Source organism: Kogia breviceps, chromosome 9, assembly GCF_026419965.1.
Source record: "Kogia breviceps isolate mKogBre1 chromosome 9, mKogBre1 haplotype 1, whole genome shotgun sequence".
Classification (NCBI taxonomy): domain Eukaryota; kingdom Metazoa; phylum Chordata; class Mammalia; order Artiodactyla; family Physeteridae; genus Kogia; species Kogia breviceps.
Window position 1 is genome coordinate 36908413 of NC_081318.1, and position 9809 is coordinate 36918221.

Genomic DNA, 9809 nt, shown 5'->3' on the forward strand with positions numbered 1-9809 from the left:
TCAGACTAGAAAATATATGTGAAAAAATTATTATCAAAATCTTATTATATTTCCTTAAATGTACTTTTAAAAGTTATACCTGGGACAAACTGCCATTTTGTATCTCAAATGTCTTTCAAAATCAATCTATCACAAAAGACAGACTGAAAAAATTTAGGAAAGATGCATTGATAAAGGAAATGTTAAATAAGCCAATTTAACCATTCTATGGTATTTTTAAGTAAATATATAATGGAAAGAAAGAGAAGAACTAGATGGAAGGGAAAGTGAAAAAAGAAAGAATTACTGTTTCTGTATGGGGGAAAAAAATTAGGTATAGGAATTCAAGTGCAGAAGGATGACCCAGGCAGGTCTGGGAGAACATTTTGCTAACAAGACACCTTCCACAGAATGGGAATTCTATGAATGTTAAAGAGGAAGAAGCCAGGGAGCAGGAGATGGAAGATGAGAGAACTGTCATTGAGAGGAAAATATCCTACACCGAAGTATTTGTATCCACGGTTGTTAGCTGTAGCTAAAATACCAAGGTCAGAAAACGCAAAGCTTAGAATAAAAATGATTGAGATCTGTTAAAAGGTAGGGGGCAACTTACCTAAGTATACCTAGATGTTTATCTTTCTTTAAACCTTGATAGTCAGTGGAAGTTGTCAAGAGAAAGCAGAGTGCCATTGAACTAGGAACAAGGCAGATATGGGTTACAGGCTTGATTCTGTCTCTTATTAGTTCTGTCTCCTTGGATAAGCCATGAAAACTCATTTCCAAATGCTGCCACTGATAGTTTGTTTCTCATTGGATGGTTCAGAGTATATAAATCTAAAATCTAAAATTATATGATTCCAAGTTTATGGATTTGTTATTTTAATGGAGATAGATATATAATTCTGTAGGTATTTTAAATATTTCAACTAATGCAACATCAATTAACCATGACAGAAGCTGGTTGCACACAACCATTATGGTCATACCAATATATGCCTCCTGGATATCAGCTCTGCAAGGAAAATAAGATATATATAGATAGGTAATAGATAGATGGATAAATAGATTGATTGATTTGAGTGTAAAGATGGCTACTCGTATTTTCAGTGAACCCAATCTATATTCACACCATAAAAATGCAACCCGTGTGCTACTGTTCACCTGACATAACGTTTCTGCACTGTAGACTGGTGAGTAGGAGAAAATACAAAACTTCCAGAAAGGAAGAAAGGAAGAAAAGGAGGAAGAAGAGAGGAATGGAGGGAGAAGCAACTGCATTTTAGGATTGTGATTCCTACACGTAGCAGAGTTTCTGGTTAGACTATAGCCAGAACTTGGAATTGCTTGGCAAGAAATACTTATTTTCATCCTCTGATTTACATAGGAGTGAAGGAGCCTCTTGGGGGAAAAAATTTCAAACCACAAGTCAAATTCAGCTGTACAGAGTTCAAAGACTCATCATTATCATTGTCAAGTCAGTCATCTGATGAACCAGAGCCAGAAGCAGGGAAGTTAAGAGAATCCAGGTGAGTCCCTGAGAGAGAATTCACCCCTAGAGAAGGAAGAGTCTGTCATGGGGCACAGAAGAAAGGAGAGGTTCTGATGCAGTCAGCAGTTGGGTGCAGCTGCAAGGCATTTGTCTTGGAGGTAAGAACATGGCCCCTGGACCCTCCTGATAGCAGCTTCTGAACTGCCTGTGACATTACCTCCTGTGTGACCTTGGCAACTCCTCAGCATCTCTAGACTTTGGTGTCTAAATCTGTGAAATGGGGAGGATGATGGTAGTAGTCCCTGTACCATCCCTCATAGGGTCGCTGTGAGGATAGACGGAGGTATTGCACGTAAAGCCCTTAGAGAGAACTTAACACATATTAACTGTCGTTACCCTGGAAGCTCAGGTGTGTTTGGAAGAGAAAACAGTTTTCTGAGTGCAACCTGAAAAACCTAACAATGATAACAGCAATAACAGCAACAGCTGTGACAACAGCCTCACTAGATTTTGTATCATTTAGGGAACCTGCTCGGGGTGCCCTACCTCCATTCCATCCAGTCCCGTCTGTCCTCATAGGAAAGCATTTTTCTTTTCCCATCCAAGAGAGTAGCTTGGACTTGGGGTTGGAGAATTTGGAGCCTCCCTCACTGTGGATGAGAATATGAAGCCTTTGATTTGAAAGCTGAGACGCCCCCAGAGCTGGATTGTCTGAGGGAAAAGAGCTCCTAGCATTGAAGCAGGTAGAAACAACCTACCCAAGCGAGACGGAGAGCACCAAGAGAGACTCAGAGCACTAATTGGGGATTGTTCCCCAATCCCATCAACACGTCAACATTTCCAATTAAAAAGAACAAACTGTTAGGAGAGAAGAACATCTTTATAATGATTTAAAGCTGCTACCTATCACCTTTTAGAACAGGTTAAAGAACTGGCTTGGGGTTGATGCCAGGGTTGAAGAAATAAGAACCACCTGCAGAACGATTGAGGCTGCCTGGCACTGCCCAGAGTCCAAGTCCAAGTCCAAGTCCAGGGTGGATTAAGTCTAGAAGTTAGAAGATGGAACTAGGGTCAAGGTCATGTAGAATCAGGTGCCAGATCATCATCCAGAAACAACACAGGAGGTAGCTGACCAACCCTAGGTGCACCTGGCCTGCTGGCTCCCCAAAGGGGAGCCAATAAAAGACCAGCCCTCTAAGAAGGGTCCATCTCATGACATAGGGCTTAGTTTGCCCTGGAGTGTTGGGAAGAGGAAAGGAGCTTGCAGGAGGTCACTTTTAAAAGATTAGAGAAATAAATTGCTTAAATTATTAGTTCAGAGGTTGAATATTTTGAGTTTTTTTCCAATGTCATGCATTGATATAAAAAAATAATGCTAATTATAGCCAAATCCAGTGCTTTAAATTATTTAAAAGGTCATAAGCAAGTTCTCAAAATTAATTAGTCAACTAGAAACATGTGCATGCTTTTATCAAGTTATATATGCAGTTTGGGGTGAGGATGTGGGACCATAAGATATATAATCATGAAAACATTTTTGTATGAAAGGATTCACTTTTGTTTTTGAAATGTAAAAATTGGCCTCTTTATTATTTCTAGTCTACTCTGCATCCTTATGTGATAATGAGTTTTCATATAAGAGCAGTTACCATGATGGCCCCTCCCTTCTCTGTAGATGAAACGTGAGTATTAATGTTTCATATCCATTGTTTTCAACTCTGTTCCTTCTATATGTGTCTTCCCCATTAATATTACAACATTAAGGTGATCCACAACACACTTAAACTCTTTCCTCTGACTATCAAGATGACTGAGCCACCCTGTCCTATAAATAATAAGGTTCCAACATTTACAGATTACTCCTGTTAACTAAAAAGTGGTTAAAGTGAAAATTACCCAGTCCTGGCAGACGTCCATGTGACCTAAGGTCACATGTGACCTAAGGTCTGGGTTTTTTCTTGGGATTTATAACCTTGATAGTTAATTTTGCGGGCCTCTTTTAAAGCCTGTAATTTAGCGCAAATTGACATTTAAGCAGCTTTTTAAAGCTCTTGTATAAAAATGTTAAAACAGCCTGGGTTTTTTTTTCCTATTGACATCGCCTATTATTTATTATTGTAGTCAGAGAATTGAATCATCAATATTCCCCTTTCAACATTTTCTTAGGAATTGGAGGCAGTGGAGAATACAGAACATCCTCAGTCAATTTTATTTCCTTCCTCAAAAAGAAAAAAATAAGCTACTTAGATTAACATTTAAAATTTGTGTACAGCAAAAGACACTACAAAATGAAGATAAACCACCAACTGGGAGTTATGAAGCATTAACAATAAAGGGTTGGGCTTCCCTGGTGGTGCAGTGGTTGGGAGTCCGCCTGCCGATGCAGGGGACGCGGGTTCGTGCCCCGGTCCGGGAGGATCCCACATGCCGCAGAGCGGCTGGGCCCGTGAGCCATGGCCGCTGAGCCTGTGCGTCCGGAGCCTGTGCTCCGCAACGGGAGAGGCCACGATAGTGGGAGGCCCGCATACCGCAAAAAAAAAAAAAAAAAAACACAATAAAGGGTTGGCTACCATAAAAAAAGACAAGAGATAATAAGTGTTGGTGAGGATGTGGAGAAAAGGGAACCTTTGTGCACTTTGGGAATGGAAATTGGTGCAGCCACCATGGAGAACAGTATGGAGGTTGCAAAAAAAATTTCTTAAAAAACTATCATATGATCCAGCAATCCCACTCTGGGTATTTATCTGAAGGAATCAAAACACTAATTCAAAAAGATATCTGCACCCCCATATTCATAACAGCATTATTTACAGTAGCCAAGACATGGAAACAACCTAAGTGTCCATTGATAGATGAATGGATAAAGAAAATATGATATATAAGTGATATATACACATATACATATGCAATAGAATACTATTCAGCTGTAAAAAAGATTGTGACAACATGGATGGACCTTGAGGCCATTAAGCTAAGTGAGATAAGTCAGAGAAAGACAAATACTGTATGATCTCACTTATATATGGAATCTAAAAAAAAAGATCAGATTTGTGGTTACCAGAGATGGGGGGGATGAGGGAATTGGATGAAGGTGGTCAAGAGATACAAACTGCCAGTTATGAAATAAGTAAGTACTGAATGTAATGTACAACATGATGACTATAGTTAACACTTCTATATGGTATATTTGAAACTTGCCAAGAGAATAAATTCAATAGTTCTCAATGCAAGAAAAAAAAATATTTTTCTTTCTCCTTTTTTGTATCTACATGAGGTGATGGATGTTAATTAAATTTACTGTGCCAACCATTTCACAATATATATAAGTCAAGTCATTATGCCATACATCTTAAATTCATACAGTGTTGTATGTCAATTGTATCTCAATAAAACTGAAACAACAATAACAAAGGGTTAGCAGAATGTATATATTTATATTTGTAGAGCTACAAATATTTAGAAAAAAATAAACAATCCAACAGGAAAATGGGAGGGAACAGATAGTAGCAATTTTAAAAAGAGAGAGAAGGGTCGTATAAAAAGATGCTCACCTACTAGTCATTAAAGAAAGTCAAATTAACACAATGAAATGCCATTTTATGCTCGTTATGACTGGCAAAAACTTAAAAGTCTGAGAGAGGAAGGTGGTGGTTTGAACTGGTCTCTGTGCTCTCATACTCACTGGCCCTCACCTCAGTCTAACTGCCACACCACTTTCCAGCCAAATGGCTCCTGGGCTTAGAGGGTGTGGGCAGGCTGCAGCTCTGGCCAGTCCTGAAGGAGAGAGATGAACCCAAGTGACAGCTGGGGACTGGGAGTGAAAAGGCTTAGGAGGAAGAGCAGACCAGGCTGAGTATTCTAGAGAAAGCTTGGCAAGTGGAGATCCTTGGTCCCCTGGGTGAAGGCTGCTGTTCCCTCTGTCCCCTGAGGAGCTACAGAGGAGCCAGGCAGTCTTCCCTGTCCTGAAAGATGGGAGAATGACACCCTTTGCTAGCATTTTGCTTCTTTTAGGAAGACTGTATTTTATTTTTCTTGAACTCCAAGAACACAGAGTTTAGTTAACTTGAAGGGATGCACGTTTATTACAAAAGGCCACACAGGAACACCACAGAAGGACTTCAGTTTCATCAGCATAGAACTCAATCTCCTTAGAAAGAAAAGAACTAGGTCTGGTTGATGAAAAGTGGGGAAGTAGGAAGGAACTTGCTATGCATCATTCCCACTCTCTGTTGTCATGTACAAAACATCATCAAGGCTGCAACATCGGTCTTTCATTATAAGGTGAGGTCCATGTACGCTTACTTCCCCATCAGCATCATTATTCAGGAAAATGGTCTCTCTTTTTGAAATCTGAAATTGCTTGGGTGAAAAATATATCCACAAAGTTGGGATAAGGCCAGGTTATTACTTGCTTAATATCTCAAGCTGAGAAAGATGAGTTAGTTCTTGAAGGAAACAGCTTTAAACTTGTATTGAAGCTGCTTCAATTTTAAAAACCATGCTAGTTAAAAACAAGGGTATCAAAGGTTCTGGATGGTATCTGTCTCTGATAAAGGAACAGTTCAGTGGGCAGATGAACAATATCTGGGAGCTGCGGAGCTACAGAAACAATGAAATGTTTGTGATATTTAAAGAGCACAATTGAAATCATCTATTGAAAAACAGGTGGGAGGGTAAAATAAGGCATTTTGAGATATTTAAAATCATTTCTAAGTAATTCTTGCATCAAAAGAGAAATCACATCCAAAATTACTGATAAAATGAACATCAGTGAGTGTACAGCACTTCTCCTATATGACATGCAGCCAAAGCAATAATCAGCAGAAATGTACATTCTTAAGTACATTTACTAGAAAACAAGAAAGACAGAAAATAAATGCATTATACTTTTAACTCTCAATGATAGAAAGAGAACCAAACAAAACAAAAAAATTAGGGAGGAATTTTAAAAGATAAAAATAGAAATAAATTAAGTAGAAAATAACCCCCAAATGCAGATTAATTAAAATAAAGTCAGTTCTTGAAAAGCCCAGTAAAATTCATAAGTCTCTGGTAATTCTGATGACAGAGAGGAAGACAGAAATAAGAATAGAAATAAGAATTAAAACATAGCCAAAAATACAGATAATAATTGCAAAATCAAAAGAGAATTATATCTAATACTTACACCAATAAATTTAAAATTTAGAGGAAAGAATTGTTCAGGACATATAGACTACCAGAATAATATCAGAAAAGATGTAAAACTGGATAAACAGCCATAGAAAAAAAATGAAAACATAATTTTAAAAAATCTACAATTTAAAAAAGGCATTGGTCCCAGACTGTTTTATGGGTGAGTTCTGCAAAACCTTGAAATAATGGATTGTTTTTTCATGTTTTATTTAAATTGTTTCAGTGCATAGAATAAATATAAAATTCCTTTTTTTGTTCTGTAAAGCTAGTTTAACACCAAATTGAGCAAAAACTGCCCAAAACAGCCTTTTCACATAAAATTATAAAAGTAAAAATATTTTAAAAAATTATAAATCAAAACTAGCAGCATATTACAAGAAGAATATATCATGACCAGGTAGGACTTTTTATAAGAATTAAAGTGTGGTTAAATGGTTAAAACATGGGATATGTATTAATTAATACATTATAATGTATAATATATTAATATGTATTAATTCCATGTATACATAGAAAAACAGAGAAATTCTATAAGATCTTGCAATAGATGTTGAAAACAGGAGTTAAAAAACCCCAAACCGGGCTTCCCTTGTGGCGCAGTGGTTGAGAGTCCGCCTGACGATGCAGGGGACACGGGTTCGTGCCCCTGTCTGGGAGGATCCCACATGCCGCAGAGGGGCTGGGCCCGTGAGCCATGACCACTGAGCCTGCGCGTCCGCAAGGGGGGGGAGAGGCCACAACAGTGAGAGGCCCGCATACCGCAAAAAAAAAAAAAAAAAAAGAAAAAGAAAAGAAAAACCCAAATCTACTCCTGAAATAAATTTAATAATCTAGGAATAGGATGAGAATCGGATGCTCTGTAAGAAATTAATGTGAATTTTGTTCCCACTCCTTTAGACTGGTTAGCTAGGAATAAAAGAAAGTGTTACCTCTTCCGAACAGGGCAACCAAGCTATGGTCTATGTTCTCCCTAACCCTAGCATGGATGGAGCTTTTGTGTTTCCAGGCTAGTGAATGGGAAGTTAGCACTCAAGTACTGGCTGCCCTGGATATAATCAATCACTCTCTGTGATTGGAAGATCTGGTTTCCCACCAGCCACCCCGCCCCGCTGGGGTATTTAAACTATACTATCCAAGAGAAGGGCTTTGACTTGGTGGAATTTGAAAGGAATAACAGCTCGACTGAGAACTCAAGCGAGGAAAACACTGCAGTTTTCAGAGAGGCAGTGACTTGAAGGGTGTGGAATGACCTGAGCCAACTGGTATGTTGCTCTGGTTCGGATTTGGCAGGGATCCTATTGCTGGAGGAATAAATGTAGACACTGACCCAGCAGGGCTGAGACCCCAGATGCCTGCTGAGGTCCTTTGTGCTCTGCAGCATACCGTGCATGCTCATGTGTGCTTGTGTACTCATGTGTATCCTTTGGGTATGCATGTGTGTGCACACACGTTTATGTGTATGTACACAGCTGTGTGTGATGTTCTGGATTTCGCTTATCAGTTATCACAGTGAATATATAATACTTGCAAAAATATTTTAAAACTATGAGAACAGGAGAATTTTGTCAGATGGCCAAATATAAGAGCAACATGTCAATGTGACTTGCTTTTCTGCATGCCAGCATTAACAAATCTGTAAAGTAATGGGGAAAATATTCACTCACACTGGCAACAAAACTTATAAAACATCTTGGAATAAACATCACAAGAAATGTGTTAAACCTATGAGAAAAAAATCATAAAATTTATTGAAGGAAATTTATAAACACTTGATTAAGTGAAACGACATACTATGTTTCTGGATATGTTGTTTTTCTAGTTGTGTAAGTAGGGTAAATTATTTAACCTTTCTGTGTCTTCTCTCCCTTGTTTTGTTTTTTTTTTTTTTTTTTTTTTTTTTGCGGTATGCGGGCCTCTCACTGCTGTGGCCTCTCCCATTGCGGAGCACAGGCTGCGGACGTGCAGGCTCAGCGGCCATGGCTCACAGGCCCAGCCGCTCCGCGGCATGTGGGATCTTCCCGGACCGGGGCACGAACCCGTGTCTCCTGCATCGGCAGGCGGACTCTCAACCACTGCACCACCAGGGAAGCCCTCTCCCTTGTTGATGGAAATGAAAACAGTATCTACTTCACTGGGTTGTTATGAGAATTAAATGAATTAATTTATGTAAACTATAATATAATCATTATTATTATTATTAATAAAAAATATGTCCATTCTCAAATTCTATAATTTCAATGCAGTTCTAAATAAAACCCCAAAAAGACTTTTATGAAGCTTGAAAAAGATAACTCTTGTTCATCTACCTATATATAAATGTTAAAATTATCTATGGACATTATGAAAACTTATGAATATGATGGGTAAGTTGCCATACTGGATTTCAAAGCACATGCTGGAGAACTTCAGTAATTAAAACACTGTAGTATTCCTTAAACTAATAGACAAGTCTTTCAAGGAATAAATAATTGAATAAAATAAGGGACATAAAAGGACTCCGATATCTGTATAGTGGGATATGATGTAAGATAAATGTAACATTTGAAATCCATGAGAAATAATTGATTATTCAAAGAATTTTGTTGGAACTAATAACTATCCATTATATCTTTACCCAACACCAAACACAAAAATAATTCCAGATGTAGTCCCAATTTAAATGAAAAACCACAACTACAAAAGTATTAGAAGAAAATATGAGAATGAGTGTCCAACTTTAAGGAGGCATTGCCAAGTATATTAATCAGGGTTCAGTTGAACATAACAGAAATTATTCTATCTGGCTTAAGTAGAAAAAAATTAAACATAGAGAACCTAAAGCTTTGAAAATTATTAGAAGGGATTTGTGGAGCAAGATCTAAGTAGAACTTCAAAAAGATTTCTAGAACATCACTGCAGATCTGGCCCACCAAAATTATCAATAACTAACTCTGCTGTGATCAGAAAACTCCATGATCAGAAAGTGGGTGAATTGGCTAACTTTAAGACAACTCCACAGATAAAGAAGATGTGGTAAATATATACAATGGAATATTACTCAGCCGTTAAAAGAATGAAATAACGCCATTTGCAGCAACATGGATGGACCTAGAGATTATCATACTAAATTAAGTAAGTCAGAGAAAGACAAATATCATAGGATATCACTTATGTGTGAAGTCTAAAA

The 9809-nt window shown here is 37.9% G+C and overlaps 1 pseudogene; it reads left to right on the plus strand.

The window, feature by feature from the left end:
- The first annotated feature begins 3121 nt into the window (after positions 1-3121).
- LOC131762396 (large ribosomal subunit protein uL6 pseudogene) lies at positions 3122-6082 on the plus strand (annotated as a pseudogene).
- Positions 6083-9809: the final 3727 nt, after the last annotated feature.